General features: G+C 42.4%; 1 protein-coding gene across 2 annotated transcripts in view; it reads left to right on the top strand.

Moving 5' to 3' along the window:
* Window positions 1–15,619, top strand: part of Sil1 (SIL1 nucleotide exchange factor) — a 255,443-nt gene that overhangs the window by 35,565 nt on the left and 204,259 nt on the right. The window contains exon 2 of one of the 2 annotated variants that reach the window (XM_038331773.1): window positions 6,792–6,882. The exons of the other annotated variant lie outside the window; for it this stretch is intronic. The gene's annotated coding sequence lies outside the window, so the exon portion shown is untranslated. The remainder of the gene's footprint in view (window positions 1–6,791; window positions 6,883–15,619) is intronic. 2 annotated transcript variants of the gene reach the window in all.

Raw genomic sequence — 15,619 nt, 5'->3', positions numbered from 1 at the left:
TAACTGTGAGTGTGACCTTGTTACCATAGCCTTAGTGTTCCTGCAGAGGGGACACCAGTGAGCTTGCTTGCAGGCATACACTCACTTTCCCTCTTGTGTGCTTTCTTTCATGCTTTCTGTACTGCATTTGGGAAAGATTGTGTTAGGACATTGTAAAAAGGCAGCTGTCTGCAAGCTACGATGAGCTCTCACCCAGAGATTGTATTGTCTACAACCCACATCTTAAACTTCCAGCCTCCAGAATGCTGAGAAAATAAATGCTTGTTATTTAAGACACCAGTCTACTGTAGTTTCCGGTTTTAGTTGAAGCAGTTTAATATAGGGAGGTATAATCTGGCTGTTTATCTGCTTGTGCCTAGATATTTAGGAATAAGCAAGGATATAAAATTATCTCTAGTTATCATTCAAAATGGCCATGTTGCTCTGTTCTCATGGATAATTGTAACACCATAATAAGGAAGGGAAGAATATCATTTTTACGGTGGTATTCAGTGTCTGGTAGCTATTAGCGAAATGTAGCTGTCCCTGGCGAGTTACTGTAAATACATTCATTTTATCTGTTTTGTTACCTGCTGTTTCATGAATGCATCCCAGAAGCATCTTATCTTGTTTTTCATACTTGTCTTCTAGTGAGAAATGTTCTGATTTGCAACTTCAGGGGGTAATTACAATATTCATTAATTTCTCTTCTTTTCCTCCCTTCCATTTATTTCTGGTTCCTTGAGAAATTCTTCCTCTCAATCTGTAAAACCAGGAAATAAGTTCCTTCATTAAAAGAGTGCTTTACAACACTGGTTTCTTGTCCTAGTGGTGGGAAGACTGCGATAGCACCTCCTTAGATGAGTGAGGGTCCCCCTGGGATGGACTAAATTAATTAAGAGACTTGGAGGGGGAAGAGCAGACCTGATCTCAGGCTACACCGGAGAATTTATTATTATTATTGTATTGAAATACCTGAGCAGAAGAGGATTATTTGATTTTCTTACCAAGGATTCAATCATAAACATTGATCATACATGTTATGTACAGGACATTGAGCATGGTGTTATAGGGGACACAATTTTTGGTTCATAGAGGTTCATATTGATTAAAGGAGTGGGTAGCTATATAGAGTAACTTTAGCATTCAGAGACCCGAGGACAGGCCTATAGAGTCAATGCCCTGTGTGCTAGTGAATGGGTTCGCAGTGCTGAATCTTCCTGGAATATAATCGAACTTAGAGCATCCTCTTGAGGGCTATTGTTCTAGTTTCATTTCTGTTGCTGTGGTAAATATCCTGACAAAAGCGACTGAGGGTTTTATTTGGCTTACAATTCCAAGTTGCAGTCTGCCACTGAGGGGAAGTCCAGGCAGGAACTTAGTCAAATCCATGGCCGAGAGCATATAACAAGGAATACAGCAATGCTGCCTGTGTTCTGCTTTATATCTGCTCCCAAGGGAGTGGTGCCACCCACCGTGGGCTGGGTCTTCCTGAATGAACAAAGATCGTTTTTTCCTTTTTTGAGACAGAGTCTCTAACCTTGACTGGCCTTGAACTGGGTATGAAACCTTGAGCTTCTAATCCTTTTCCTCCTACTTCCCAAGTGCTGGGGTTTGGTTACAGGTATGTCACATTGTACTGGGGATTGAACTCAGGGCTTCATGCGTGGTAAGCAAGCACTTTACTGCTGAGCTACATCACCATTCCATATAAATGCAATTTAAAAATAAATAGCAAGTGCTCATCTATGACAGTTGAGGAGATGGGCAGAAGCTGGGAGATTATGAAAGGTGCCTGAGAAAGGCATTGAAGAGGGTCACAAAGCAGAAGCAAACAGAATTTGAATTAATCTAGAGCAAGTGGAAACCCAGATTCCAGATTGGAAGGTCTGATCTGGGTTAGCAACTGTGGGGAGTTTGGGGGGCAGATACTGGAGGATTTCTGTCTGTGAGAATGAAGAGAAATGGGAACAGCTTGGTGTGTACGGGAAAGACTGGCTTAATTATTCGGCCACTTTTACAGTCTCCTCTATGCTGTCTCTTATGGTACTTTTTTGTTGGTTGGCTTGGCTTTTTGAGACAGGGTTTCTCTGTGTAGCCCTAGCTGTCCTGGAACTTACTCTGTAGTCCAGGCTGGCTTCAAACTCCCAGAGATCCTCCTGCCTCTGCCTCCTGAGTGCTGGGTTTAAAGGTGTGTGCTGCCACTGCCTGGCAATACTTTTGATTTTTATATGTTGAGTATTCATGTAAATGTCCTTTTTGTCTTCTAAAAGGCAGGAGGGGGCCCAGTCTCTATGTTAGTTACTTAGTTATGGAGCCCCATATCCATAGCAAGTGCCCACAGACTGCTAGTGAACATGTTAAAGTCTGAGCCTGTTACAGACAGTGAAGTGTGAGGGCTTGGGGGCCGTAGTGATGGTGACGATGGTGGCAGCACATACATAACTGGCTTTGGGAGGTGAAAGTCTGACATTATGTCAACTGCCAGGGCAGTCCAGGCTGTTAGGTATATTTAGTGTTAAGTATAGAGCTAGTGTGGTCACCATCCTTAGGAACCTCACAATCCACCAGGGAGAAGGAGAGCTGAAAAAGCAATGCCCTACTATAAGGTTCAGACGCTGCTCAGACAGACTGAATCTCCTCCAGAGGAGAGCTGGAGATACCTAGAGGAAGCTTTCACCTTCTAACCTGAGTAGGAATTTGCCAGCTGAAGACTAGGAGAAAATGACCTTCCAAGCAAAGGGAGTGGCAGGTGTAGAAAGCCTCCTGCTGGGAGGCGGCGTCACAGCGGTGGAGAAAAGGCTGTGTAAGGGCAAGGTAACAAAGAAGCACAGACTTTGACTGGGGCTTGGGTGGTCAAGGGTTTGAGTGTAGAGTTTGGTCTGTGTATTAATCAGGCTTCTCTCTAGAGTAACAGTTTATAGAATGAATTTCTCTATTGATATAGGAAGGGGACTTATTAGAATAATTTATAAATTGTAGTCCAGCTAATCTAACAATGGTTGCCTATGAATGGAAAGTCCAAGAATTCAGTGGTTGTTCATTCCTCAAAACCAGACGTCTGAGCTGCTCTTCAGTATACCCTGGAGTCCCGGAGAAGTAGGCTCCAATGTCAGTGAGAGGAAGGATTTGTTAAGGAGGCCTAAGCAAGCAAGAAAAGAACAAAAACTTCCTTCTTAGAGGGCTGGAGACCCTAGAGGAAGCTTTCACCTTCTAACTTGGGTAGGAATTTGCGCCCGGCAGGAGGCATGACCAGAGTAGAGGTCTTCCCACCTCAAAAGATCTGAATTAAAGGTGTGTCTTCTCACCTCAGAAATCCAGATTAAAAGTGACTCTTCCCACTCAAAGCAAAAATCACTCACAGGTGTGCCCCATTAGTTAACTCTAGATGTAATCAAGTTGACTACCAAGAATAACCATCCCAGTCTGTATTTTGAGGGTCATAGGAAAATATAGGTTTTCAACAGGGTGGGAGATCGGGTCAAATTTATTTGGTGCCTATTGAGTAATATCACTAACATTTAATCAGGGTGTGCACATGTAATTTGCTGACCTTGGTACCCCAGAGTCCTTTGACAGAACAATGAAGATTACCTGTGTTTTCCATATTACCACCTGTCTGTCTGGGAGTCTGAAGCCTGGAGAAAGTGGCCTGCCCCAGGCCTGCGGCCTGGCATTTAATCTCAGCCCTGTAGCCCAAGGCCCTGTTGCTGAGGACTTTGTGTTCCACTTTCGAGAGCAGCTGCTCCCACCCCTTCTCTGCTCCTTCCCCCTCAGCTCTCACTGCAGAGCCTGCACTGAGGCTTAGAATTCCTCAGCCATGCTCCCTACAAATTGAAAATTTTACAACGTCATATGGAGAGAAGTTCTGAGGAGGACTGAGAATAAAGGCCTCTCTGCTTTTCCCCTGCAAGGGAGTTTGAAAAATAGAGAAGTTCTAAGTTTTATGTTAAATATCCTTGGGGTTTCTTTTCCTTCCCTTTAAAAAGTTTTTTCTATTAACCAAAATCCAGCAGAGACACTTGTGGGAAGATAATTCCTTTTGGCTGGAGCTCCAGCTCCGCGCTGTGAGCTTTTTAATTTTCTTTCCTCGGCAGTGGGCTGGGACCCGACTGTGCGGTCGCTGGGGCTCAGCACAGCCCTGTTTTTGGGCGAGTTATCTCTGGGAATCTCTGTTTTTCCCTTGTACCTACCTAATGAAAGACAAATTAAATCAATTTTTAATCAAGGAGATGAATGGCAGGGTTTTCCTTAGAAGAGAAATCATAAGGCCCCAGAGCACTAGATATGATAAACGGTGAAGTTTTTATTTGCACGTATGCTGCTAGGCATAGTTTAATGTCAGGAAACATTTGGCAAGCAGCCATGCAGGGAGATGAAGGAGAGTGCTTTTCTTTCTGCTCTTTTCTCCTCGCTCTGGGCACACCTGTGTGTCCCCAGCATTTTGTGTTAGTGTTGGGAGGCATTGAACTAAATGAAAGGTTTGATTAGAACCTTCTTCCTCTCCTGTTGCTCCTGCTCCTGGCCCCTCAGCCTGCTGTGTGTTCATACAGAGTGTGTGTTATCCTTTCCCAGGTGGTATGAGGGGCGATTTCAAGGAATAGAGATTTCTAGGAAGGCTTCTGTGATCCAAGGCTGAGAGACATGATTTATCTTCCCTATATTTTGTCTTTTATATTGGAAAACAGAGTTCCAGGGTACTGTCAAGACTAACGTCCTGAAAATTGCCTTCTTACATCTGTTTTGGCAGATGCAGATAGTTCCACCTACTGACTTTCCTTATGGCAGTGTAGGATGGAGGAGGAATAGGAGTGGAGACTGCGCCCACTGACGATCCTTGGGATGCACCTCCATGGGCAGTGAAGGGTGGATGTGTCAAGCTAAGTTTTCTTTGCTTGGGATTTGAGTTCCGTCATCACAGGCCTCACTTTTAGGTTCTGGGCTCTTAAAGCAGTGATATTTCTAAAGATTCTATGCAGGAGCCAGACCTTCCCTGAAGCCTACTCTCTGATGTCTGCTGCTGTTAAACGGACTCTGTGAGTGCTTTTCTTTTTCGGAAGAAAAAGTGAGTTTTATTGAGCGCTATTTAAAGGATCCAGTAAAGTGGACATTGGGTACTCCAGTGACTCTGGGTTGAACAAGTGAAACCGTGACTTGTGCCTCACCACTGTCAGGCTCTGCCGCTTTGACCTTTTCAGCCTGTAGGCGCTGATCTCACCTAAAAGGGGAGATTGGGGTTTTTTTTGTTTGTTTTTGTTTTTGTTTTTCGAGACAGAATTTCTCATTCTAGCTTTGGAACCTATCCTGGAACTTGCTCCGTAGACCAGGTTGGCTTCGAACTCACAGAGATCCGCCTGCTTCTGCCTTCTGAGTAAAGGTGAGGGATTTGAACAGGAATGTGAAGAACAGGGAAGCTTCATAAATAAACTGATAGTAGTTGATAAGTAGGGGCAGAAGGAAAGGGGAAGCTGGTTTCCAGAGCTCATGTATTTCTGACTGGTAGGATAGCTATCAGGCTCCTCTAGGAGGATCAGGTATATAAAGTGAAGAACAAGGCTTAGTTTTGGACTTGAGTATGAAACATGTAGGAGACTATAGTAGGAGTATCCTTCTGGCAGCGTGAACGCTGTGCTGAAAATCTCATGATGTTTCATGTTCAGATTGTTCACTGCAGTATGTCTCCTTGGGTAGATAATGTGATCCAACTCCAGTTCTGTTTACCACCTCCTTCCCTTAAGAAAAACAAAAGCTGGGATTTCTAAGGAATGAGTTCATGGATAGAGTTAAACTGTGATTATCCACTTACCTAGATGGCAGGCTTCATTCTGTTCCTGTTTCTCCTTTAAGACCATTCTGAAAAGATGTTCCGGAGATTTGCTAGAACAGTACAATGAGCTGTGTGTTCAGAACTTATCAAATCAATATGGGAAAGAAGGTCCTTGCATGTTGTGATGTTTGCTGCCCTTCAGCCCTTTGCTCCAGCATTTATTGGTTGAAATAAATACATATGCCTAGTTTTGGGTCAGATCTTCAAAAAGCACCATGGCCTCTACTTGAGATGCTCCCTTCATTGTCTTTACCACTTTTAATCTTCCAAGCTTTCTTCTTCTTCTTCTTCTCCTTCTCCTTCGTCTTCGTCTTCGTCTTCGTCCTCGTCCTCATCCTCTTCCTCTTCCTCTTCCTCTTCCTCTTCTTCCTCCTCCTCCTCCAGTAAGCCCTCTATAGCCCACATACCATGGTGGGCACATCTGCACTCTTGCCTGAAGGCTATCTTTGGCAGGGCTCTTTAACCTAGTGTGTCCCTTGCCTTTCTGGGAGCTCCTAGGGAAGAACATCCCTGTTTATTCTCTGCACCCCCAGCATCTGTACATATTTAGGATGTTACAGGCATTGGCAAGTATGTATGGAAGGATGTATGTCTTTCAGTTGGATGTGTTGAAGCAACACTGGATATGAATGTTCCAGGTTTGTTTTTCACCGTTTCATGATGTATGAATTTTTGCTCCTCTTATAGCTCTCCTATTTGGGAAGGTGAATAATGTCTTTGCAAAAATACTTTTTTGAGGGGGATTGGCCTGTTAACTGCTTATCTAGGGTTGAAACGGCTTTTGTGTAGGTGCAAACCTCTAGTAAGTGGACTGTGCATCAGTACTGTGTAGGCATAGTACTTTTTTGTGGTTTTTAGATGCTCCCCACAGCTCTGAAGCCAAGGCTTATGTCTTTATGGGTTGTTAAGGGAGTGGTTGCCTTTCATGGTGAAAACCTTGCAGTATTGACTTCCTGAACCTAGTATTTTCTCTTGGCATTACCAGAGGCTGCTGTTGCTTTTTGATAGTCACCACAAGAGGAATCTGAGTGGTCGGAGGCAGAATGGAATGATGACAGAGAATTGCTTTTCACTTGGTGAGTACATTGGAGAGAACGAGCAACAGAGACAGAAAAGTATGGTCAACCAAGACTGAGGTGGTTGCTCTGTATGGAAACTAGAATGAATGGAGGTACTTGTTATAAAGCCAAGGCACGAGAGGACTGGGCATCTCTCATCCCCTTGTTATTTTTCAAATGATGTTATCTTGGGGCTGGAGGGATGGCTCAGTGGTTAAGAGCACTGACTTCTCATCTAGAAAACCACCTGTAACTCCAGTTATGGATCCAGGGGACTCTGATACACTCTTCTGTCCTCCATGGGCACCAGGCACATGTGGTGCACAGACATACATGTAGGAAAAGCACCCATGCACATAAAAGGTCATGACATATCTAAACTACAGGCTTCAAATGCTTTCTGATTTTTAGCCAGGATATACTCTGTCTAAAAGCAGTTGATAAAGTGGACTGTTTCAAGGATATGGCGTGTCATTCTTTCCAGCTAATCTAGTTGAAGGAGAAGACTAGCTGGCAAGCCATCCCATGGCACTTACTTTGGCAAGAGAGACTTAAGGGTCCTGCTGGCGTCCCTATCACAAGTTCACTCACTGGAACCCAGAATCCCTTTGCAAATTCCCGTCTTAGATGCTGCTGTTGCCTATCTGTACCTCTGTCAGTTGCAGGCTGATGACTCCTGGCAGGCTGGGATTTGGTTGGTGGCATCTTTCTGGGCCCCTTGACCCTACCTGCTGTTAGAAATCCTGTTGTGCACTCTTATTCACATGCATGACTATTCCTTGATACTCCACTTTTAAGAAGAACAGATACCAGATGGGAAAAGTAACTCTCTTGGGTTTATGTGTGCTTTAAAAAACTACACTTTAAAAAAATAAATTGTAGCTGCCTTTGGTGCTTTTCCATGCTCAGAATGTGTTTGTCTTATTCTTGCCGTCCTATGGAGACCAACAGAGCTGTAGAGAACCCGGGCGACTCTCGGGGCGTCCCCAGGAATATGCAGTGCACCTTTCTCCTTTCATGTCTTGCCGAGGTCAGGGCCTGGAGATGACTCCTCAGAGCACTGTGCTTTGTATTATTTTCCAGATAGCTTAACTAAGAGATCAAGGGCTGTTTGAAGTTAAAGTGTTATATTGTTCAGATTAAAGCTTTTAAATATCATTTAATTGGGGTTTTAAAATACTGTTAATTGAACTCAATTTTGGTTGCTGTAGTTGACATAGATACTGGACAAATGCCCATTCATTGTTGAGGCATTGGACATAAGGTGAACATGACTTGGAGGGGAGACAGCGCACAGTTCCAGCTGCTGACAGAGTTCAGCTGTCCCCGTGCTGACTGCTCTCCTCTGCAGAGCTGATGCAGTGAACTGGTGATGGGGTGAGCTCTTGCAGCGAGGCCATTTGGACAGTTGGAATAGCTCTGAGATGGGGAGGACATTTAAAGTTTGAAGCTAATACCATATTCCCCTTCAGCCCTAGCATAGGACCTAAGCTTTAGGCGTGCTTTGATTGAGGCTGTATTCCCATCACGTAGACGGTGGTAGTGGAAGATCAGAAGTTCAGAGTTTAAGTTCTTTGACCATTTTCAAATAGTTTTTCTTTCTGCTGTTGAATTGTAGGAGGTGTTTTATATATTGTGATATTATATTCTTAATCAGATATGATCTGCAAACATTTTCTACATTTTCTCCTGTCCTTCTCCCTTTCCTCCAGTAATGGGCATAAAAGCCCTGGCCTTGCACATGCTAAGGAAGCTCTCTGCCAATTGAGTTATAGCCCCAAACTGTTTTTTTTAATCAATTTTATGTTTTTGATACAGTAAAGTTTATGAAGCATAAAATTTGAAAATAATTATGGGTATATGCTTTGTGAATGTATGTCTGCATGTGTACGTGGGAGGCCAGAAGAAAGCCCTGTCTGCATGTGTACATGGGAGGCCAGAAAAAAGCCCTGGATCCCTTGGAGGAATTACAGGTTCTTAATTAATTAATTAATTTATTTATTTATTAATTAATTATGTATACAGCATTCTTTCCATGTATGCCTGCAGGCCAGAGAGGACACCACACCTCATTACAGATGGTTGTGAGCCACCATATGGTTGCTGGGAATTGAACTCAGGACCTTTGGAAGAGCAGGCAATGCTCTTAACCTCTGAGCCATCTCTCCAGCCCCAGGTTCTTTTTTAAAAAAATATTTTTTATTATTTTTATTGAGCTATACATTTTTCTCAGCTTCCCTCCCTTCTTCTCCCTTCCATTCTGCCCTCTCCTGTGACCCCCACATTCTCAATTTACTCAGGAGAGCTTGTCTTTTTTTTTTCTCCCTCCTGTGTAGATCCATGTATGCCAATCCTAGTGTCCTCTTTGTTGTCTAGGTTCTCTAGGGTTGTGGACTGTAGGTTGGTTTTCTTTGCTTTATGTCTAGAAGCCACCTATGAGTTAGTACTTATCATACTGTCTTTCTGGGTCTGGGTTACCTCACTCAATATAGTTTTTTCTAGATCCATCCATTTGCCTGAAAGTTTCAAGATGTCATTGTTTTCTTACTCTGTGTTGTACTCCATTGTATAAATGGACCACATTTTCTTTATTCTTCAGTTGAGGGGCATCTAGGTTGTTTACAGGTTCTGCAATTACAAATAATGCTGCTATGAACCTAGTCGAGCAAATGCCCTTGTGGTACAATTGAGCGTTCTTTGGGTATATACCCAGCAGCAGTATTGCTGGGTCTTGTGGTAGATTGTTTTCTAATTTTATGAGAAATTGCCATAGTGATTTCCAAAGTGGCTGTACCAGTTTGCACTCCCACCAGCATCCACATCCTCTCCAGCATAAGCTGTCATCATTGTGTGCGTGTGTGTGTGTGTGTGTGTGTGTGTGTGTGTGTTTGATCTTGGACATTCTTGCAGGTGTAAGATGGGATCTAAGAGTTGTTTTGATTTGTATTTCTCTGATGACTAAGGATGTTGAGCATTTCCTTAAGTATCTTTCAGCCATTTTAGATTTGTCTTTTGCGAGTTCTCTTTTTAGGTCTGTACCCTGTGGTTTTGAATTACAGGGTCTTGTGGGCTATCTGGGCTACTGGGATCTGAACTCTTGTTTTTATAATTGAGCAGCAAATGATTTTAATTTTCACCTTTGAGCCATCTCTCTAGCTACAAGTTTTTAATGTTATTAAAGTTCATCTTACCTATTGTCTTCTTGTATTACCTATCATTTTGGTGTTAAACAGTTGCCAAATTAGCCTCATGAAAGTGTTTTATGTTTTTGTTTTTTTGAGACAGGGTTTCTCTGTAGCTGAAAGTGTGTCTTGTCTTCTTCTAAGAGTTGTATAGTCTTTATCTTTTAAATTAGGTCTTTGATCCATCTTTCAAGCCTTGTGAACCTTGGAGGTGCTTGCCGTGAGGACTGACAACCTGAGTTCAATCCCTAGGACCCATATGGTGGAGGGAGAGAGTGGACTCTCCTGGGTTGTCCTCTGAGGGCCATACATGTGCTGTAGCATAGGCACCCATATATGTGCTGTAGCATAGGCACCCGGATACATGCACATATGTGTGTATGCATGGATAGAAACAAAATGTTTTTTAAAAGTCAGTTGTCTGTAGGTGTTTTCTTGACTTTGGTTTATATGTTTATCTTATGTTAGTCCTTAATTTTTTTTAATTGAGCTTTGTCATAAGTTTTGAAATTGGGACTTGTAAATTCTTCAACTTTTGTCTCCTACTTTGTTCTTTTTCAAGATTGTTTTGAGTATTCAGGGTCCTTTAAAACACCATATGAATTTTATGATATATGTATATACACACACACACAATTTCCATAAAAAATGCTGCTCGGAATTTGAGAGGAATTGTGTTGAATCTGTGCCTTGCTTTGCGTGGGATTGTCATTTTGACAGTGTTAAATCTTTTAATCCACCCCAAGATGTCTTTGTTTATTTAGATCTTTTTAATTTTGTTAGCAGTGTTTTATAGGTTTTAGTACACAGTCTTTCACCTTCTTTGTTAAATTAATTTCTAACTATTTTATCCTTTTTGGTAATATTTTAGGTAACATTGCTTTTTTTTTTTTTTTATTTTTCCAGACAGGGTTTCTCTGTGTAGCTTTGGAGCCTGTCCTGGAACTAGCTCTTGTAGATCAGACTGGCCTCAAACTCACAGAGATCCACCTGCCTCTGCCTCCCGAGTGCTGGAATAAAGGTTTGTGCCACCACTGGCCGGCATCCATCCATCTTTCCCTCCTTCCCTCCTTCCCTCCTTCTCTCCTTCCTTCCTTCCGGTCTTAGTTTTAAATTATGTATACCTGTGTGTGTCTGTGTGGGTCATTGAGCTCAGGTGCTCTTGGAGGTCAGAGGACTGCTCTGGGAGCAGTGCTTCAGGCAGCGGGGCACTCGCTGCCTGGTGTGGGTGCTGGTGACTGAGCACGGCTCTTCTGTAAGAGCAGTGTATGCTCTTACCAGGAGCCGTCTCCAGCCCCGTCTGCATCCCTTTGTTGAAAGCTCACTGCTGGTGTGTAAAGAGTACAACTGTGTTTTCCCTACATTTAGGAACTCTAGCAGAATCTCTGGTTGATTCTCTAGGTTTTGTTTGTTACAGGTAAGATTGCGCAGTCTTCAACTAGAGATAATTTTCCGTTGCTCTTTCTGTTTCAGATGCCTTTCCTCCTTAATAGCTCTATTATTGTGCATATTAGAATTGGTCAGAGCAGTTACTTTGTGCCTGGTTTTAGATGAAGGGCTTTCAGCCTTTACCGACGAATACAGTAGCAGCTATAGGCTTTCCATGTCTGTTCCTCGTCATACGATAAGTTCTACTCTATTCCGGTTTCTTTTGTTTATTACTATGTAAGGGTGTTGGATTTTAAGTGCTTTTTCTCTACCAGTTGAGATGATCATGTGCCTCCCACTTCTCTTAAACTTCCCAAGACAAATATGATTTGATCATGTATAAGTTTCTTAGTATGCTGTTAAAAATGGTTTACTAATGTTATGTTCAGTCTTTTTCATCTATGTGCCTATGGGGGGCCCTGTAATTTTCTTGTAATGTCATTGTCCAGCTTTAATATCAGGGTCAGGCTGATCTCATAAAATGAAAAAAGAAGTGTTCTGTTGTGCTTTATGGAAGAATTTAGAAGGCTTTGAGTACTGCTACCTTTTATTTATTTATTTAAACCATTCTTTGTCTGTGTATGATATATCTATATCAATGAGCCCCCCCACACCTCCCTACCCAGGATTTTCCTTTTTTTCCTCACCCATCCCCCCTACAGGAATGCTGGGATTACAGACATGTATGTTACCATGTCTAGCTGGGTTTTTGTTTGTTTTTAAATGTGGGTTTTGAGAATTCACACTCAAGTGTCCATGATCGCATGTCAAGCACTGCTCAGGAGCCGTCTTCCCAGCCCACTGCTTTCATTCTTAACACTCACTTTGCTGACCATTAGGTCTTGGCATCCTTTGTCCAGTACTTCCTGTTTGAAGCTCTAGCCTTGAAGCTGGGTCAAGTCCACTTTTTCATACTTGCTTTGACACTTTTAACCACTTCTCTGGGGAGCCAGCCACACTGATGATTCTTCAGACTCAGACTGGAGGCTGCCCTGGCAAGTAGGGTTAAATCATAGCTTTCCCCATGTTTCCTTGGGCTGATCATGGATGGTCTGATCCTGGACTTTCTGACCACGCTTCTAAGTTATCCACGAGATCATCAAAGAGAACTTATTTAAATGTTTCTTGTGTAGTTAACATTTCAGGATAAAAGACTCCATTGAGCACAGCTTTCCATAATTCTAGGTTTGTATATGATCATAGAGGTGGCCACACATACTTTGTTTAAACTAGTAATTCATATATATATAATAGCTCTGCTTCTTCTACTCAATATTTTGAGAGGGAGTACATTTTGAGACAGGGTCTCACTATGTAACTCTAGGTGGCCTAATATTCTCCAGGTAGACCAGGCTGGCCCGGAACTCTCAGTGACCCTTTGAGTTGTCTCATCAGTAATATTTTATGCACCTGTTTTTATTGATCACAATAGACATTTTTAAAAAAATATTTTTGTGTGTATAGGTGTTTTTCCTGCATGTATGTCTGGGTACCGTGTGTGCGCCAGTGCCCATGAATGCTAGAAGGCATCAGATTTACTATGACTGGAATTACAGACAGGTGTGTGCTGCCATGTGGGTACTTGGAATTGAACCCAGGTCATCTGAAATATCAGCCAGTACTCTTAAGTGCTGAGTCATCTGTCCAGCCCCTAAAAACAATTTTTAAAACAGCTAATCATTTGCTAGTCCATGGGTTTTTTAAAAAATGTTTTTACTTTTGCTCAATCAACAGACTTTGTGTGTGTGTGTGTGTGTGTGTGTGTGTGTGAGACAGTGTTGGAATCTGAAGATAAAAGCTCAGGCAGACAATTATCCCTCACCCTTGTGGACTTGCTAGTCAGATGGATTTCAGTTGTGACAAGCCTGTGAAGTAGAGCCTGACTCCCCAAGAGAGCACAGTGTTCTGGTCCTCTTTCTATTGCTGTGCTAAAATACTTGGGCTAAAAGCAATTTAGGGGAAGAAAGGGTTTCATAGGATGAAACGGTCACAGTCCATCATTGAGAGGAATCAGGTCAAGAACCTGAAAGCAAGACTCTTGTTATTTCACACAGCATTTTCTCCAATCCAGGAACTCATTTACTGTCAAAGAAGTACAGAAGAAACCATGGAAGAACACTGCCTGCTGCTGCCTTCTTTTCTGGCTTGCTTATCTAGCTTCCTGATACAGCCCAAGACTACTTGCTCAGGGAATGGATCTGCCCACAGTGGCCTTCTCAGAAAAGTTAACAATCAGACATGCTCACAAACCAACCTGATAAACACAGTTAATTCAGTTTAGACCTTCTCCAAGTGATTCTAAAGTATGCCAAGTTGACAGTTAATGTTAACTAGGAAACCTTGGGTAGGCCCCTTTTATCTTTCTTTTCTTTTCCATTTTTGGACAGACTTATGTTTTTGAGGCTGGCCTTGAGGGTGTGCTCCTCCTTTTGCTGGCTCTGCTGGGATTATAGTCTCACCTCCCATCCCCCATTTTGGTCACTTTTAATGTTTCAAACTTTACATCAGCACATATTATCCATAAATAATTGGTCTTATGTCATTTTCATACATGTATATAATACATTGATCATATTCACCCCATTGCCTTTTTCCTCCATCTTTTTTATTGAAATTGTCTTGACTAGAACTCAATAGAAGTCTGCTCTGTCTCAAACTTCCTGCCTGTCTCTGAAGTGCTGTTATTACAGGCTTGTCCAACTGTGTCCATCTTTGTCTTCTGAGATGCAAAGGAGAACTTTTGGCAGAATAGTGGCAGTTTTACTTACAATGAGAATCTCAGTAAAGCCCAAGAAGGCTCTCCTGGGAGCATGGCAGCGTAGCTCTGAAATAAGGCTGCATCAGCCTAGAGGACTGGCGGCCGTTTCCTAGGCAATACTCTGTTTAATATTTTTAGCGTGTGGTCACGGCAGAACTAAATGTAGTTTCTGATCCCAATTTGGTAATAAATGTAGATATATTTAGAGTCAGAAACAATGCATTTACAATTCTCTGCTCCCTAATTGTGTGCCAAGTGCTGAGTTTAGGTTTCTTTGTTTCTTGGCTACCTACCCAGCCTCCCACCATCTTTGGGAGACGATGCCTGATTTTCTCCGGGTGTTGGGTGGGATTGTGAAGCCTGTGAGTTATGGCTCTCTGAGTTATGTTGAGAAGCATCTGATTTTTTGTGTTTCTGCCCACGTATGTAAATGTGTATGTTTTAAAAATTCATCTTCCTTTCAAATTTTAAGGATGTGGTATTATAAATAGCTGTGGGCTCTTAGGCACTTTACGAATAAAATATAATGCTTTGGTTACCTGAAGACATTTGTAGTCAACGTGGGTAGTTGTAAGTTCTGTGGTTGATAGCCTATCTTCTCATATTGCTGCAAAGTGGTTTTTACAAGAAAATGCCCCCCCCCCTTTGAGTGGCCTCTGTAAGTTAAGGAGGACTCTAGTTGTCTATCTTACAACTACAAAGTTGTATTTCAAGTTGCCTACACTAGTGTCTCTTTTCTCATGGCATATCCCCCAGAGAACTTTCTTTTAAATAATTGTACTGCCTTAAATGTGGAAAGTTTCATTGTCTGTTGATTGTGAGCAGGATTTGAAACCTCTTGATGTCAGCAGTGGTAGGTTTGGTAGATTCTGTTCTGTAGAAAGTGGTCCACGAGGCTCAATGCTAAAATGTATCTATGTGGGGCTGGAGAGATTAACAGCTCTTGTAGAGGACCTGGTTCCCAGCACCCACATGGCAGCTAACAACTGTTTATAACTCCAGGTCCATGTGACCTGATGCCCTCTTCTGGCCTCTGATGGCACTGTATGCATGTACACTTACATATATGCAGGCAAATGCTCATGCACATAAAAAAATAAACATAAGTAAACATATAAACTTAAAAACTTATACACACTTGGTATCTGTGTGGGTATGAATACCAAGTGTTTATAAACCAGCACAGAATAAGGGTTGGTATGTTATTTGGAGCTATGAACTGGAAGTTTCCCTTCTTCCAGACTCTTTTGGTCCCACTAGAGATGCTGCTGTCCTCTGGAAGCCTAGAGGCATTAGGACAAAGGAATGATGAATTCTGATCCCTGCTCTGCTGTGCCTGTTGTGGCTTCTGCTGAAATCCCTGATACTTTTTAGAGATAGAAGAGCA

This window comes from Arvicola amphibius, chromosome 5 (assembly GCF_903992535.2).
Source record: "Arvicola amphibius chromosome 5, mArvAmp1.2, whole genome shotgun sequence".
Lineage (NCBI taxonomy): Eukaryota > Metazoa > Chordata > Mammalia > Rodentia > Cricetidae > Arvicola > Arvicola amphibius.
The sequence above is the reverse complement of the archived record's forward strand: the minus strand, read 5'-3'. Positions and strand labels throughout refer to the sequence as shown.